This window comes from Schistocerca gregaria, chromosome 7 (genome assembly GCF_023897955.1).
Source record: "Schistocerca gregaria isolate iqSchGreg1 chromosome 7, iqSchGreg1.2, whole genome shotgun sequence".
NCBI lineage: Eukaryota > Metazoa > Arthropoda > Insecta > Orthoptera > Acrididae > Schistocerca > Schistocerca gregaria.
This window is the reverse complement of record NC_064926.1, coordinates 283,538,674-283,556,871: the sequence shown is the minus strand read 5'-3', so window position 1 is coordinate 283,556,871 and position 18,198 is coordinate 283,538,674. Positions and strand designations below refer to the sequence as shown.

At 43.4% G+C, this 18,198-nt stretch overlaps 1 protein-coding gene across 2 annotated transcripts in view; it reads right to left on the bottom strand.

The window, feature by feature from the left end:
• Positions 1-18,198, bottom strand: part of LOC126282113 (uncharacterized) — a 388,870-nt gene that overhangs the window by 241,480 nt on the left and 129,192 nt on the right. For both annotated transcript variants that reach the window (XM_049981576.1, XM_049981577.1), the window contains exon 4: positions 13,487-13,557. The gene's annotated coding sequence lies outside the window, so the exon portion shown is untranslated. The remainder of the gene's footprint in view (positions 1-13,486; positions 13,558-18,198) is intronic.

Genomic DNA, 18,198 nt, shown 5'->3' with positions numbered 1-18,198 from the left:
TGATTATGTGCCAGTGTCAGTTCACGTTGCACGAGACAGTTGCTTTTGTCGTCAGCAGGACAATAAACTTTTTGTAGACTTGGGCATTAACGGCAAAGTGATACCATTCCAGCTCGATGCCGGTGCTGCAGTTTCACTGCTCAATCAAGACACTTACAAACTGTTGGGCACACCTCCGTTGCGTGCCGCAAATGTTAAATTATCTACCTATTCCGGTCAAGATATCCTTGTGTTAGGACAGTAAAGCCTTCTTGCAACATACAAAGGACAAACAAAACTTGTGTCATTTTACGTCCTTCGTTCTTCTTCTGCAGTGAACTTGTTTGGTTTCGATTTATTTCAGTTGTTTAACTTGTCTATAGTAAATCAGGTCCTATTAGTGAACCAGCGGGTGCCTTCAGACAGTGTTTCTCGTCTATGTGAAGAATTTGCAGACATTTTTGCACAAAGCCTCGGTTGCGCTAAGAACTATAAAGCACATTTGGAACTGAAAGTAAACGCGCAACCGAAATTTTTGAGAGTGCACAATGTTCCCCACGCATTGCGTGAAGAGGTCGCAAAAACATTACACGATTTGGAATCACAAGGTGTGATTGAACGTGTGCAGGCTTCTCTCTGGGCATCACCCTTAGTAATTTTGCCAAAACCTTCCGGAAAATTGAGACTTTGTGTGGATTTCAAGGCAACAGTGAATCCACAACTAGTGATTGCAACTTTTCCTTTACCCCGCCCGGAAGATCTTTCTGACAAGCTGTGCCCGGGTAAATATTTTTCGAAGTTGGACCTCGCAGATGCGTACTTGCAAACACCGGAGGACGAAGAATCCCAGCGCGCTTTGGTGGTTAACACGCATCTTGGTTTGTATCGATTCAAACGACTGCCATTCGGGTCTGCATCCGCCCCTGCATTGTTTCAGCAATATCTACAAATTGTTTGTGCGTCGGTCCTTACTGCAGCAAATTATCTGGACGATATTGTGATCTCTGGAAAGACAGAAGAATTACATTTGGCCAATCTCGGAACATTATTTCAGGTCTTGCGACAAAATGGTCTTCGCTTACGGACGGACAAATATGTGTTTTTTTTGCTCGGGACTTGAAATACTTGGGCCATGTACTCAATGCCCAAGGCATACATCCCAGTCCCACGCACCTTCGTGCCATACAAGACTTGCCGTCGCGGAAGAATTTGAAGCAGCTACAGGGCGTGCTGGGAAAAATAAATTATTACCATCGCTATGTGCCGCATGCCGATTCCATTTCAGCTTCGCTTCATCGCTTACGCCGTACGGGTGTTCCGTTCGTCTGGACGACGGAATGCGAACGCGCCTTTCGCCAGTTGAAATCGGCGTTGCTTTCCAATACTTTCCATTCGATCCCCAGAAGCCCCTTTTGTTGATGGTGGATGCATCGGATTTCGGGATCGGTGCTGCGCTTGCGCACAAAGATGGATCGCACGATCGTCCTATTGCCTTTGCGTCCAAATTGCTCTCGTCTGAGTAAAGAAATTATTCACAGATCGAGAAAGAAGCATTGGCTCTCATATTTGGTGTTACAAAGTTTAGTAATTTCTTGTATGGTCGTCGCTTTACCATAATCACGGACCACAAACCTTTGACAACGCTTTTTCATCCGACCAAGCCGGTAGCTCCACGTACAGCGCAGAAATTAATTCGCTGGTCTATTTTCCTCTCGCAGTACCGCTACGATATCTTGTATCGGTCCACTGCTAAGCACGGAAACGCCGATGCGTTGTCTCGCTTGCCTGTTGCTGAGGATAGGGCATTCGATTTTTCCGAACTTGCTTGCATGTTCATTGATTCGGAAACTGATGACGTGGTCGAATCGTTTCCGATTGATTTTCGTCGTGTAGATACAGCCACAGCTGCCGACCCTGTCCTTGCTCCCGTTCTACGTTTTGTTGCTACACAATGGCCCTTGTCAAAGTCACGGATCGGGGATCCGTTGGTTCGCCGATTTTTTGCTCACAAGGAGAGACTTTTTGTTCGAAGTGGTGTTTTGCTGTTGCGTTCTGATAATGATCAGTCCAGGGTCGTGGTGCCACGTTCGTTACAGTCCTCTGCCGCGATTATGAATATGTGCTCTTCTTGCATGGTGTGTGCCGAACAACAATCAGCACCACCGCGGAATTTCTTTACATGGCCAAAAGCCACTTCCCCTTGGCAACGCTTACACATCGATTTTGCTGGTCCATTCTGGAATGCTCGATGGTTGGTTGTGGTAGGTTCATTCAGTGATTTTCCTTTTGTTGTCCGGATGTCTTCCACGACGTCATCTGCCACCATCCAAGCGTTATCCGCTATCTTTTGCATTGAAGGTCATCCTCAGACTATTGTTTCCGACAATGGCCCACAATTCATGTCCGCGGAATTTCAGTCATTCTGCAAGGCCAATGGTATTCAACATCTGACGTCCGCGCCGCTTTCGCCACAGTCAAACGGTGCCACTGAACGATTGGTCAGGACTTTCAAATCACAGACGTTGAAGTTAAAAGAGTCGCATTCTCAGGAGGACGCGTTGTTGCTCTTTTTGTCCTCGTATCGCTCTCAGCCCCGAGAAGGTCGCTCGCCGGCTGAGTTGCTCCACGGTCGCCCTCATCGAACCTCGATGTCTTTGCTACATCCGCCGCATCAGGTTCCTGTGCAGCGGCAGACACCTGCTTTTGCTCCAGGCGACTTAGTCTACTATCACCACTACCGAGGTTCACGGCGTTGGCTTGAAGGGCGCATTCTTCGCTGCCTCGGCAGCGCTGGTTTTGGGGGCCTCTGGTGAGGTGCGTCGGCATCTCAATCAGCTGCGCCTCTGTCGTCGCACGGGATCTGCCGCTCGCCGTCTGCTTTCAGCGACGGTGCCCTCCGGTCAGCTCCCCGGGGATCCATCTACTGGCTCGCCTCAGCCCCAGGTGTTACCGACGCTGCCTTCCATTTTGCCCCATGGTGACACGCCGCCGCCGCCGTCGCCGCCGCCGCCGCCGCCGCCTGTTCTCCCGCCGGCGACGCCCGCAGTGGACGCGTCGCTGCAACCGCCGGGCGCCTCCCTGGGTCACGCGCAGCCGATCGCTTCCCGTGACCGGTTGTCCTCCGACATGTAACTCTTGCCCGCTCCGGACCATATGTCGTCTTCGCCCGTCGGGTGCCCCGGCCCAATGGAGGTTGACCCTTCGGCCCCTCCTGTCTCTCTACGGGCGCATACACCGCATGTTGGCGTGCACATTGAAGCAGCTTTTCAGGCGTTTCCTAGCTCCCCAGGGTCCGAATGGCAGGGTGCGGGTGGTACAGCCTCGCCTGTTGTTAGGCTCCCCACCTCGTCCCATACGTCAACATGGGTCCTCCCCACGGCGGGCGGAAGCCTTATGCCCCAACCGTACGCCGATTTGCGGGGGAGGAATGTGGTGTCACCGCCAGACACCACACTTGCTAGGTGGTAACCTTTAAATCGGCCGCGGTCCTGTTGTATACGTCGGACCCGCGTGTCGCCACTATCAGTTATTGCAGACCGAGCGCCGCCACACGGCAGGTCTAGAGAGACTTGCTAGCACTCGCCCCAGTTGTACAGCCGATTTTGCTAGCGATGGTTCGCTGACAAATTACGCTCTCATTTGCCGAGACGATAGTTAGCATAGCCTTCAGCTACGTTATTTGCTACGACCTAGCAAGGCGCCATGATCAGTTTCTATTGCCAGCACGCGTGAGCTTAGACGCGTGAGCTTAGACGCGTGCATTTCGGCCTCCTTTAGTTATACTGGTTGGCTCTCCTGCCAACCACAACACTCACAGCTTTACTTCTGCCAGTACCTCATCTCCTACCTTCCAAACTTTACAGAAGCTCTCCTGCGAACCTTGCAGAACTAGCACTCCCGAAAGAAAGGATATTGCGGAGACATGGCTTAGCCACAGCCTGGGGGATGTTTCCAGAATGAGATTTTCAGTTTACGTCCTTCCGGTCAGCTAGTTCAAATATTATACGTTTATTCTTGTTATTCAGTGATTTGTCGTCAGTAGTGTAAACGAACAGTCACTGATCTTACACCTGAAGGAAAGTAGCTTATGACATTATGTTCCACCTATTTTAGGGGAGAACGATACTTTTGTGTTGAGGGATTGTGTTGTTTTGGGGGAAGAGACCAAACTGCGAGGTCATCGGTCTCATCGGCTTAGGGAAGGACGGGGAAGGAAGTCGGCCGTGACCTTTCAAAGGAACCATCCAGGCATTTGTCTGGAGCGATTTAGGGAAATCACGGAAAACCTAAATCAGGATGGCGAGACGCGGTATTGAACCGTCGTCCTCCCGAATACGAGTCTAGTGTGCTAACCACTGCGCCACCTTGCTCGGTTTTTGTGTTGAGGGTCAGCTACTAGTCCACCTAGCATTTGTCCATCAACTGCAGATCTTCCTGTATTTCGTCTCATTAAGAACGTATAGAGTTTTATCTGCTGGGAAGCCATGAACCAAGTACCAAATCTGACCCGATATTCCATATGCATAATGTTCACTAGGCAAAAGTGTTCTGGAAGCCAAGGAACACGTTATTATTTTCTACAGTTCTCTGGATGTCCTGGACAAACAGAGCTGATTGCAGAATCCACGTTGATGATACGAGAGCCGAAACGCATTCCATAATTCTATGACAAACTAGCGTAAATGGTACAGGATCTATCGACGGAACTCAATGTTATAAGCTACTTTCCTTGAGGTGTAAAATCAGTGACACTGTTGAAACTGAGTACTGCATTTCTTAAACAATATACATCACACGACAGTTTGAGCATCTTTCCTGTACATGATAAGCGTCAGAACATTCACGGACCTCAAGTGGCGAAACGATGCACTTGACTCATTTTTCTCACCCAAACAAATGATTCTTTTTATCTCCTCTAAACACTTTAAAATTTTGTATGCGAAATTCGTTTACACCTTATGTCCAAGGGCGTGCTGAAAAGTAATGTCACCAATTTTTTATATTACTCTTAACTCTTGAAACTTTTTAAATAAAACAAACGTTGTCAACATTCTACGTCTTTATTCTTCATGTCTACATATATATTTCTCAACATAGTCACCCTGGCGACGAACCGATTTCTCCCAACGAGACATCAGTTCGTTGATACTGTCAGAGTGGAACGTTTGATTTTCTTTACCTATGATTGTAGACTACCGCTTCATCACTATCATAGTGAAGTCCTCGAATGTGTAGGTAACAAATAACAATCGGATGGTACCAAGTCGGGACTGTATGGAGGGTGGCCGATGACCGTGAACCCAAGGCGTGGGATTGTCGAGGATGTCGCAGCGCTCGTGTGTGGTCTGGCATTGTCGTGCTGAAGGAGAGTGTGTTCGTATGTAGACGGACTCTTTGAATTCGAAACTAGATTGCAGCACGCTGTTTCTCACAGACTGAGTTCATTGACGTTTAATAAGGGGAGTTGTCATGATGTCACAAACTTGAAGCCGATGTCCGCCATATTAGTATCGGCTTCTGGTGGAAGTGTTTTGATAAACAGTGCCAACTTGTATCATTTACAGGCGTACTAGTAGTTTTTATTATAGTCTAAAGTGTAAAGGAATTACGTTTCATTCGGAAATGTACTCGTTCAAGGTACACTACTGGCCATTAAAATTACTACGCCAAGAAGAAATGCACATGATAAACGGGTATTCACTGGACAAATATATTATACTAGAACTGACATGTGATTACATTTTCGCAATTTGGGTGCATAGATCCTGAGAAATCAGTACCCAGAACAATCAACTCTGGCCGTAATAACGGACTTGATACGCCTGGGCATTGTTCAAACAGAGCTTGGATGGCGTGTACAAGTATACCTGCCCATGCAGCTTCAACACGATACCACAGTTCATAAAGAGTAGTGACTGGCGCACTGTGACGAGCCAGTTGCTCGGCCACCATTGACCAGACATTTTCAATTGGTGAGAGACCTGGAGAATCTGCTGGCCAGGGCAGCCGTCGAACATTTTCTGTATCCAGAAAGACCCGTACAGGACCTGCAACATGCGGTCGTACATTATCCTGCTGAAATGTAGGGTTTCACAGGGATCGAATGAAGAGTAGAGTCACGGGTCATAACACATCTGAAATGTAACGTCCACTGTTCGAAGTGCCATCAATGCGAACAAGAGGTGACCGAGACGTGTAACCAATGGCACCCCATACCATCACGCCGGGTAAAACGCCAGTATGGCGATGACGAATACACGCTTTCAATGTGCGTTCACCGCGATGTCGCCAAACACGGATGCGACCATCAGGATGCTGTAACAGAACCTGGACTCATCCGAAAAAAATGAAATTTGCCATTCGTGCACCCAGGTTGATCGTTGAGTACACCATCGCATGCGCTCCTGTCTGTGATGTAGCGTCAAGGGTAACCGCAGCCATGGTCTCCGAGCTGATAGTCCATGCTGCTCCGAACATCGTCGGACTGTTCGTGCAGATGGTTGTTGTCTTGCAAACGTCCCCATCTGTTGATTCAGGGATCGAGACGTGGCTGCACGATCCGTTACAGCCAAGCGGGTAAGATGCCTGTCATCTCGACTGCTAGTGAAACGAGGCTATTGGGACCCAGCACGGCGTTCGGTATTACCCTCCTGAACCCACCGATTCTGCTAACAGTTATTGGATGTCGACCAACGCGAGCAGCAATGTCGCGATAGGATAAACCGGAATCGCGATAGGCTACAGTCCAACCTTTCTCAAAGCCGGAAACGTGATGGTACGCATTTCTCCTCCTTACACAAGGCATCACAACAACATTTCACCAGGCAACGCCGGTCAACTGCTGTTTGTGTATGAGAAATCGGTTGGAAACGTTCCTCACGTCGGGCACCGGCACCAACCTTGTGTGAATGCTCTGAAAAGCTAATCATTTGCATATCACAGCATCTTCTTCCTGACGGTTAAATTTCGCGTCTGTAGCACGTCATCTTCGTGGTGTAGGAATTTTATTGGCCAGTAGTGTACATCTTCTTATATATACATGAATTTCAGCTGCAATGGTTACTTTTATTCAAGTGTTTTATTTCTGTCATCTAACCTCTGATTTCCTATCACTCCAACTCGAAAATCTCTCTTGTGAAGGCTGTATGAAGGATCGATTGGAAACCAACCAAACGTAGCAGAACCTGTTATCAGCATTTTCAGAAAGAGGACATTGACCGACCGTCAGTTTTGTCAGTCCCTATAACGGAAAATGTCGGATTATGAAGGCAGTCTCTTCATGTCACATACATCTATTCTCGATTATTCAAAGCGAATAAGAAAATTACATTAACCAGGCGAAACGCATTGCATTAGGCGATCAGATAGGCACTTAAGACCAGAATATCGTCTGAAATTGCCTTCCTACTGCTGTATTATACACGGAAGCACTGTATCATGTACTGTCCAAAACAGCTGTTGTATGCACACGACAGAAGTTAAGAACAAGAATCAATCGTCTGCGCCGGCTTCAAAGCAACTTGCAGCGTAAGGTTGAACAGCCGTCTTCCCTTCTTATACTCCCATGGTTACGTGACGCACAGCCGTGTTGCACGCTACAATTCGGAACCTTATAGAGGTATAGGTTCAAAAAATGGCTCTGAGCACTATGGGACTTAACATCTATGGTCATCAGTCCCCTAGAACTTAGAACTACTTAAACCTAACTAACCTAAGGACATCACACAACACCCAGTCATCTCGAGACAGAGAAAATCCCTGACCCTGTCGGGAATTGAACCCGGGAACCCGGGCGCGGGAAGCGAGAACGCTACTGCACGACCACGAGCTGAGGACAGAGGTATAGGGCTGCAGATACATATAGACAAGAATTTTCAGCATGTCCTCGTATCTGACACTGACAAATAAAATGTTCAATTTCATGAAGAGCGTACAATGAAACAAGATCTCTCTAGTAAGGGTAAGAATATCGTCTTAATCTTGCGATTATCAGCAGTTTTTTGTGCTGGCGCGTAGGTGCCGCATTGTGTAGATCTACTGCCTCACACAAAATTCCACTAACGAGCCCAAACTGACTCGCTGCTTCAAGGAATCAGCTTGTGCCTCGTCGTTTCTCGAGACAGGTTAAATGGCCGCCTTTGTTTTTCGTTTTGCTGCTTTGGTAGGCTGCTCGCCAACGTCAGAGCCCAAAGGTGTGCAACCGTCACTCAGCCTACTTAACATGCGACGTAATAAATTTGACGCCGTTGCCCGATAATTCCACATTCCTGCACGTTATAGAACGTATTTCCGCTCTCACAGATAAACTAAGTGTTTCTCACTCTCAAAGCTGCGCCATTAAACATCTGCCTCCCTCTCGATATAGTAATCGCAGTATGGCAATCCTTAGTGACAGCTTATTTACTCTTTTGTCGCATGTTTTTGTCCCTTAATACAGTATCTTTTACTGATAGTAAGGTTTTCTATTTTATGAGGAACAGCTGTTAAGGACGCACGAGATCACGACAAAAATAATTTTCCATATTAATTATCTGGACTTCGGTTTACATGTATCTTCTGAGACGCAAAACATCAAGTCACAGAACAAAATTTAGGTCTTATGTAGCATATATATAATGAAACTTATTAAATCAGTAATTATTCTCAGATAATTAACTCCTGAAACCACCAAATGAGGATTGCCATTAAACTAAAGATTCAATGGAAGTCACGTGCCAGATGGAGTGAATATGGAGTGATAAATCCGAGAAATTTATCAGTAAATGGTATCTGCCTCGCAACATTACACACTGTATAATACTCAATGAGATATGGCATCAAATATAATGCTTAAATTATAAATTTTTAATTCACCGATAAAATCTCAATTATTTTACTGAATTACTGTGTTCAGTTTTTACAGCAGCTACCGTTAGGATGGCAATTTATTAATAAGTATTAGTAAGTGATAGCTTGAGGACTATATGCGATGTCAAACTGATCTCAATGTCGGCTGAGGAATGTAGCGAGTGGCTGACTGAGCTATATTAAGAAATCCAATGGTGCTTCGAAATACAATGAACTGAGACATTGCTCTGAAAAACAAAAGCCCTTTCTGTGTCCTTCGGATCTTTCCTTTAGCTGAGCTCACGGTCTGTATTTATCGAGTGTTGACACTAATGTCAATACACATTTACTAATGTCTCCAGTGGAGCAAAAACATTTAAAAAAATACAAATGCAGTCCTTTCCGACCGGAGGCACACATCTCTTTTCACCATGGCCTTCTTAGTAAACAGTGATTATCCCTTTTACACCAGCCCACAATCAATCAATCATTATACGGAGTTCAGGAAAAAAGCTGGTAATAAGCTCAAAGTAGCGCAGGCAACAAAATGGCAAATGACAACAGGTCGTAAATGCAGCTTTGTGGAGGTATGCTCAACAAACGATACATCCGATCACTGAAGAGTGCCCTGAAATGTGTTCGCTTTCCCTTACATTCTGCACTTAATACCTGTTGTATTAAAGAGCACCATAATGTGTTAAATCTGCTCAAGTCTTTAAAATTATATGCAAGGCTGTTGTATGTAATGTGTATAACTTGACTACTAAATCGACTACGGTAGAAGTATCACCATTACATTAATTTGTTAAAATCTAAAAAAAAAGAGCGGTGCAATATGGTTATCACGATGTAATGTCGTAAGGTGTAAGGTTTTGAATAATTTTTTAGTTTACTCATTTTGAGCCGCAAGTGGCGAAGAGTAAACAAGATAATCTTCTTTGCCAAGATCGCCACTTATAAACTTTATTCTCGATAATCGGTTTCAGTAAACAATGTTACCATCTTCAGATCCGGAAAGCGTTTCTACAGTATAACTATACACAAAGCTATTGTAATATACAGCATCAGGCAGAATATAAAAGAAATATCAGTAATACACTATACCTCGACGGACGGTTATTGCATATTTCTTAAATAGCGGCAAAAGTACTCTTTCTCAGAAATTGGCACGTACTTTATATAACAGACTAGAAGCCTGATACGTCTGTATGTCAAAATTAAAACAACTGTACACACAATTATCCACCACTTGTATCTGGCTTGTGCCACTCAGAACAGAGCACACCAGTGCAGCCAGGGTGCAGCTAGACTGACAGGCGGTGGCCAGTAAAGGACAAACGTTGGCAACTGGACCGCCCAGCGAGAATAAACGTGGTTATTAGCGATCTTGGCAAAGAAGTTTATCTTTACTATTTTTTTAATAACGAAACTTAAAGACAGCATGGTTTAATTTTTGATAATGTATGGAAAGAGCACGAATGAACTCTTATTTTTACAAGCTGATCATTATCTGTAAACTATGACAAATACTAAAGAAGAAAACAAATATCAAATTTTAAAACACTCTTGAATTTCCAGATACGATTATATGCAGCATATGCTCGCAATTTGTGCCATCATTGTCGATACAGTGTTGAAATCCTTGGAGAAACCAGTGGCTCATTCTGTCGAAAAATCCCTGGTGTGCTGGAAACTATTGTTGCTGCCTGCCCTTCACAGTTGTCGGCGACTGCGACTAATCTCTCGTTGGTTACCGTTTTACGACCGTAGGTGCTCAACGCTGCATTTTCAACGTGTGGGTGTCTGGCTTGTTCAATTAGAAGTTCTCCACACTGATATGACCTTGTTATCGCCCTCCTTTTTTCTTCATCCTCTTTGCTATGGAACTGCGCCATGGATCATCAGAAACTACATGTTGACGAAACCATATAACTTACACATTATTTTACTGGCGTTATACCGCTGTAGCAGTCTCTATATCTCAGTTCTATTACCTCATTCACTGTAAACAACCTAGAACAAAATGTTCGGAAGGCCAGTCATCATGGAAATATATTAGATCTAATGGCAACAAATAGACCCGATATCTTTGACGGTGGCTACATCGAAATTGCAATCAGTGACTATGAGTCAGTTGTAGAAATAATGATTACCAGAGTGCAAAGTGCAACTAGAACAAGTAGAGAGATTTATAAGTTCAGAAAACTAGGTAAAGGTGCATTAGTGTCATATCTCGACAAGGAACTCAAAACACACAGTCCAGGATAAGAGCATTAGGGTAACTATGGCTCATATTAAAAAAAATAGTAAACCGTGTACTGGATAGATACGTACGCAGTCGAACAGTTCATGACGGCACAGACTCTCCTTGGTATACAGTCACTCTAAAGAAACTTCTAAAGAAACAAAGCATGTTGCTACAGACGGACAGATGCTGAAAGAAACGCGTTTGGCTGTCAGAAGACCAATACTTGCAGCCTTCAATAACTGCTGTAGCATAACACTGTCGACAGATCTTTCACTAATACGGAGAAATTCTGTTCGTATGTAAAGGCTTTTACTGGCACCAAGTTAATGTGCGGTCATTAACGGACTAGACAGGAACGGAAACTGAGTGTAGCAAACAAAAATCACAAATATTGTTATTTTCTTTCGCAATTCGCCACAGGTTTTTGCGGTGACTAGTTTCGGATCACAAATCTTTTTTCAAACCACAGCCTTAAACGTGAGTGCAATCATACCAATGTACATGTGAGTAACCGAATGTTCCTTGCTCGTTACTAAAACTCATTACATGAATACAAATTGTTAAACTTCATAAGAGAACACAATGCGATTTCTTGCCAATCGAAGGCAGCAAACTGTCATCAGTGTTGGAACTTCATAAAAGCATAAATGCTAAACTATGTATTTAAATTTTCCTTTACAACTATTTTCCCAGTTAAATTCCCGAACAGCCTAAAAAAAAGACGGAAATAGATATTACTATCATTGGCATTGAGACTCTGCTGAAATGACTGAAATTAAGCATAGCTCCATAGTCCGATGGAATACCTGTCAGATCTGTACTGAATTTGCGCTGAGTTAGCCCGTGTTTTAACTATAATCTACTGTAGAAGAAAAAACTGTACCCAACAGCTAAAATAAAGCACAAGTCACATCCGAATGCAAGAATGGTAGCGGAAATGATCCAAAACATCACTGTCCAATAACCTTGACATCAGTTTGTTGTAGAAGCTTAGAATATGTTTTGAGCTCAAACATAAAGAGGTATGTTGAACAGAAGGACCTCATCTATAGCTACCAACATGGATACAAAAACATCGATCATGTGAAACTCACTCCCACTTTTCTCACATACTGAAAGCCATAGATCAGGGGATTCAGGTAGATGCAGTATTTTTCGATTTCGGAAAAACATTTGACTCAATACCACATCTACACTTATTACCAGAGGTACAATCGTATGGCATATCAAACGAAATGTGTGACTGTACTTAGGATTTTTTGGGAGAGAGGAGGCAGAAATTGTTGTACAAAAATGAGTGTTACTTTTGATGACAGCATAAACATATCTTACAATTATTTTCGAAGAGTCAACTGAAACGAATGCTTCCTACCCAACGGGGACACTGTCTTCCTCTCCTGCGTGAACAGTAAATAGAAAATGCAGATATAGCAAAAAAAAGAAGACACGACTAAAGAAAAATTGCTGTGCTCTTGGAAAAATACGTGCATAATACGTGAGAACATAGTTTTTTTTTGCTTTGTGCGTCTATTCCACTTTACATAGCACCTGATAACAGAGACTCGTTACTGTTGTCTGTGAATTTCTAAGGGACGAAACTGCTGAGGTCCCTAGAGTTACACACTACTTAAACTAAGTTAAACTAACTTGTGCTAAGAACGACACACACACCCATGCCCGAAAGAGGACTCGAACCTTCAGCGGGAGGGGCCGCGCAATCCGTGACGTATTGCCTCAAACCACGCAGCACTCGTTATTCCATCCATCAAGTGACTTACTTGTTACGTTATGCAACCGTATGTAAATTCATAATGAAACTCCCATTTTATGGGAACATGTAGCTGAATATGATAAACCACCGTACTAATGATTATTGCCCATTGACTAATTCCTATTTACTCTTCATTTAATCTCCGAAAATTGTTAACTTGTGATTATATCGCGAGAAAGTCTTGGAATTCCTGGAGCCGATATCTTACCATTATCGGTATCAATAACAACCAAAAATCGTCGAGATTCCTAACTGTTAATCAAAGAAATTCTTGATCGTTGGGATTTATTTCGGTAAAGTGGCTTCACATTCACGTTTTATCGGGTAACGTCATTTTTGTTTTGAAAATTGTAATTCAAATGAGATTTCGTTTGCCATTCAGAATATAGCATTTACTAAGGAAATACATTTGCTTTAATTATTCATTCAGATTTGTGTAACACAAGGGTAGTGAATCTTTTCTGTCGACCGCCTATTTTTGTGTCTCTGTTAACAGTAAAATTTTCTAACCGCCCACTAGTAACATATTAATGGTAATTTATAAAGTAGGGAAGTATCTTATAAAATTTTGTAAAGCCGAGTTACAGCAAGTTAAGGCGTATAATAATAATCACGTATCAAATAGTTCGAAAAAGTAATGAAAATAGTTTTAAAACACTTACCTCCCACCGCCCACCTTGAAAGCTGGAACGTCCACCAGTGATCAGTAGGGACGAGGTTGACTACCTCTGGACTGTAACACAAAGCAGGTCTGGGTGAGTCTTACTGTTTGAGTGGGTCTTACTATGGGATCTACATCTACATGACTACTCTGCAATTCACATTTAAGTGCTTGGCAGAGGGTTCATCGAACCTCTCTCTCTACTATTCCACTCCCGAACAACGCGCGGGAAAAACGAACACCTAACCTTTCTGTTCGAGCTCTGATTTCTCTTATTTTATTTTGATGATCATTCAGACCTATATAGGTTGGGCTCAACAAAATATTTTCGCCTTCGGAAGAGAAAGTTGGTGACTGAAATTTCGAAAAAAGATCTTGCCGCCACGAAAAACGTCTTTGCTGTAATCACTTACATCCCAATTCGCGTATCATATCTGCCACACTCTCCCCCCTATTACGTGATAATACAAAACGAGTTGCCCTTTTTTGCACCCTTTCGGTGTCCTCCGTCAATCCCACCTGGTAAGGATCCCACACCGCGCAGCAATATTCTAACAGAGGACGAACGAGTGTAGTGAAAGCTGTCTCTTTAGTGGACTTGTTGCATCTTCTAAGTGTCCTGCCAATGAAACGCAACCTTTGGCTCGCCTTCCCGACGATGTTATCTATGTGGTCCTTCCAACTGAAGTAGTTCGTAATTTTAACACCCAGGTACTTAGTTGAATTGACAGCCTTGAGAATTGTACTATTTATCGAGTAATCGAATTCCAACGGATTTCTTTTCGAACTCATGTGGATCATCTCACACTTTTCGTTATTTAGCGTCAACTGCCACCTGCCACGCCATACAGCAATCTTTTCTAAATCGCTTTGCAACTGATACTGGTCTTCGGATGACCTTACTAGACGGTAAATTACAGCATCATCTGCGAACAACCTAAGAGAACTGCTCAGATTGTCACCCAGGTCATTTATATAGATCAGGAACAGCAGAGGTCCCAGGACGCTTCCCTGGGGAACACCTGATATCACTTCAGTTTTACTCGATGATTTGCCGTCTATTACTACGAACTGCGACCTTCCTGACAGGAAATCCCGAATCCAGTCGCACAACTGAGACGATACCTGATAGGCCCGCAGCTTGATTAGAAGTCGCTTGTGAGGAACGGTGTCAAAAGCTTTCCGGAAATCTAGAAATACGGAATCAACTTGAGATCCTCTGTCGATAGCGGCCATTACTTCGTGCGAATAAAGAGCTAGCTACGTTGGACAAGAGCGATGTTTTCTGAAGCCATGCTGATTACGTATCAATAGATCGTTCCCTTCGAGGTGATTCATAATGTTTGAATACAGTATATGCTTCAAAACCCTACTGCAAACCGACGTCAATGATATAGGTCTGTAGTTAGACGGATTAATCCTAATACCCTTCTTAAACACTGGTGCGACCTGCGCAATTTTCCAATCTGTAGGTACAGATCTATCGGTGAGCGAGCGGTTGTATATGAGTGCTAAGTAGGGAGCTGTTGTATCAGCGTAATCTGAAAGGAACCTAATCGGTATACAATCTGGACCTGAAGACTTGCCAGTATCAAGCGATTTGAGTTGCTTCGCAGCCCCTAAGGTATCTACTTCTAAGAAACTCATGCTAGCAGATGTTCGTGTTTCAAATCCTGGAATATTCCATTAGTTTTCCCTGGTGAAGGAATTTAGGAAAACTGCGTTCAATAACTCCGCTTTAGCGGCACAGTCGTCGGTAAAAGTACCATCGGCACTGCGCAGCGAAGGTATTGACTGCGTCTTGCCGCTTGTGTACTTTACATACGACCAGAATTTCTTCCGATTTTCTACCAAACACAAACTACAGAGATAGTGTATAATGAGGTGAAAGGCAGTTACATCTTCATTAACAGATTTACTATCATAATTTGCTAAACTCTTATGCAGCGTCAATGAATTTCTACCGGGTGGAAATCGTCAAAATTTAGCGCTACCCGTGTTTTCCTCGTGGCGGGTAAGTGTTAAATGTGTAACTACCCATCATAAGCGGTGTGTTTTAATTTGACTTAGGGTGACCATTCGTCCCGATTAATCGAGATTGCCCCAGTTTTGAGCTTCCAAAACGATGTTCTGACATTTTTGTAAAAAAATCTAGCAATTTATTCCGATTTTCTAAGTATTATTTTCAAACATTTCCTTAAAATTATTCTGACTGTCGATTTTGTAAACTAACTGTTTTGTTACGTTGGTACCCCTTAATAGATGAATGGATGAATTACTGTAAGGATGGCGTACTCGACCTTCTTTGTTAGTGCTAGAACGTGGTGGCGGTAAGTTATAACGAGTTGTCATAGTTATAAACCCAAAACTGCTTCAGCCATATTGTTATGCACTACAAACGGTACTCTTCTAATGACTCCAGTGTTCAACAACAACAACAAAATCTAGATTCGTAGAAAATATTTCATGTGGAAGAACATGTGTGAGGCAACTATCAACAAAGTTATAGCTCCACATTCCTTGAATCATGTAACAGCTGCTGTATACAGTGTAAGATAATTTTCGATACTGCTCTCAATCATGGGCACCAGAAAATTTTACTGTGATAGTTCTGTATTTTGCAGCAGGTGAGGGCGGACTGCAGATTAAATTGCTTGACCTTGATTAATCGCACAACGAGAGGTCTTAAACAATTTTTAATTATCTTTCTCATATAGCACTGTCACTGAACATAGCCTCAAAGTCTGTTGCATTTGCTGCAAGTAAATCTAATTGTGAAACTTCCTGGCGGGTTAAAACTGTGTGCCGGACCGACATTCCAACTCTCGAGCTCGAGTCTAGGTCGGGCACACAGTTTTAATCTGCCAGGAAGTTTCATATCAGCGCACACTCCGCTATAGAGTGAAAATTTCATTCTAGAAACATCCCTAAGCTGTGGCTAAGCCATGTCCCCGCAATATCCTTTCTTTCAGGAGTGCTAGTTGTGCAAGGTTCGCAGGCGAGCTTCTGTGAAGTTTGGAAGGTAGGAGACGAGGTACTGGCGTAATTAAAGCTGTGAGGATGGGTCGTGAGGCGTGACTGGGTAGCTCAGTTGCTTTTCTGGGGTAGGTTTAGTCAGGAGCCAACGCCTGAAGTGGACCAGATTTTTTTAATGTTATAGGTTGAAAAGTGGCGGTGGCACTTGGTTCTTTTTTTTTAGTTCCATTTTATTAAAAACGAATGGGAATGACAGAAGAGAGGGATGAGAATGCTCAATTCGTGTAAGCAACGGGTTCTGCATATTTGCTATGAAACGACACAAGAAAACCGTGCATGAAGAAATTAGAGATTTAGTCGACAATAAAAGAGCAAAAAATTACAATGATCAACAAATGGGATTCTTTGTTTTGTACATGAAGAAGGACTTTGTGCATGGAGCACGTGAAAAAATTTGTGGTACGAATACTGATATTTCTGAAGTCGAGCCCGTTGCAAGTTTTCAATGGAACTGAACGAAGAGTATGGAGACTTCATAGATTACTATAAACTACGCTGGTTAAATCAAGGCGCATGCCTGGAACGATTTGGCGATTTGAAACTCGCTGTTGTTGAGTTTACGAAGCAAGAAGGAGAGCAGGAACGGAATTTAGAACATTCTGAATGGATTGCAGACATTCATATTTTAATTTGGACTTGACTGCACACTGTCCGCAATACAACATTGTAAGGTAACTTCTTTCTGATTTGATGAGGATGAATTTAAAAAGAAAATTACGTTGCAAAAGGGACACGTTCTGAAGAGTCCAGTTCCCTAAGCTCACCCGGAATTAAAGAAAACGGGACGTTTGAAGAATTCATCCTGGCCTTGAATGAATTACAGCGATAGTTTTATAAAGGTTTTGACTACACTGTGAATCTTGCATTTGTTTTCGAACTGTTTTCGAGACCATTTATCGTTCAGTTGAAAGCACCCTCGGCATGTACTGATTGACCTGCAGGGTAATCCCAGTTTCAATGACAAATCTTTTTTCGTTAAAATTGTTTAGAACATCTACATTGTTTCCTTAAGGTAGAGGGTTCAGATCTCTATAACGAGGCTGCAAACATGTGAATACGTGGCGGCTTGAGTGCGAAACTCCATGAAATTATCTGCGTCTGTACGTATGTCGACAGTCCGTACGAGACAAAAATTATGTCTTCGGAGCGTCAAACATAATTAAATAATGCGGAGAATTTGTTTTGTTTGTGATCTGTATTGCTGAAAAACGTGAATATAAAATAAAGTCCTATGCAGTGCTAATACGCTGCCATTTATAAGTGGCGCGTTCGCAGTTTTCCAGCGTAGCCTGGCGATGGGGGAAACGTGCTGCAGGGCAGAACGGTTTGGCCGTCGTGTGTGTGCACGAACCGGAATCGTGGTCGCCTCTTCTGTAGAATAAGAGGGAAACATCGAGCAAGTAACTGAGAACGTAGGTTGCATGTGCTACTCTGAGATGAAGAGGTTGGCACAGGAGAGGAATTCGTAGCGGGCAGTATCGAACTAGGCAGAAAAATGAGGACTAAAAAAAATTGTGATAATGGATTCTTCCTTCGCTTACTGGTAGAATAATTCATATTTAGGGGCCAAAAGCAAATAAATGATCTTTGGTTCCACTAATGTTCAAATGTTCAAATGTGTGTGAGATCGTATGGGACTTAACTGCTAAGGTCATCAGTCTCTAAGCTTACACACTA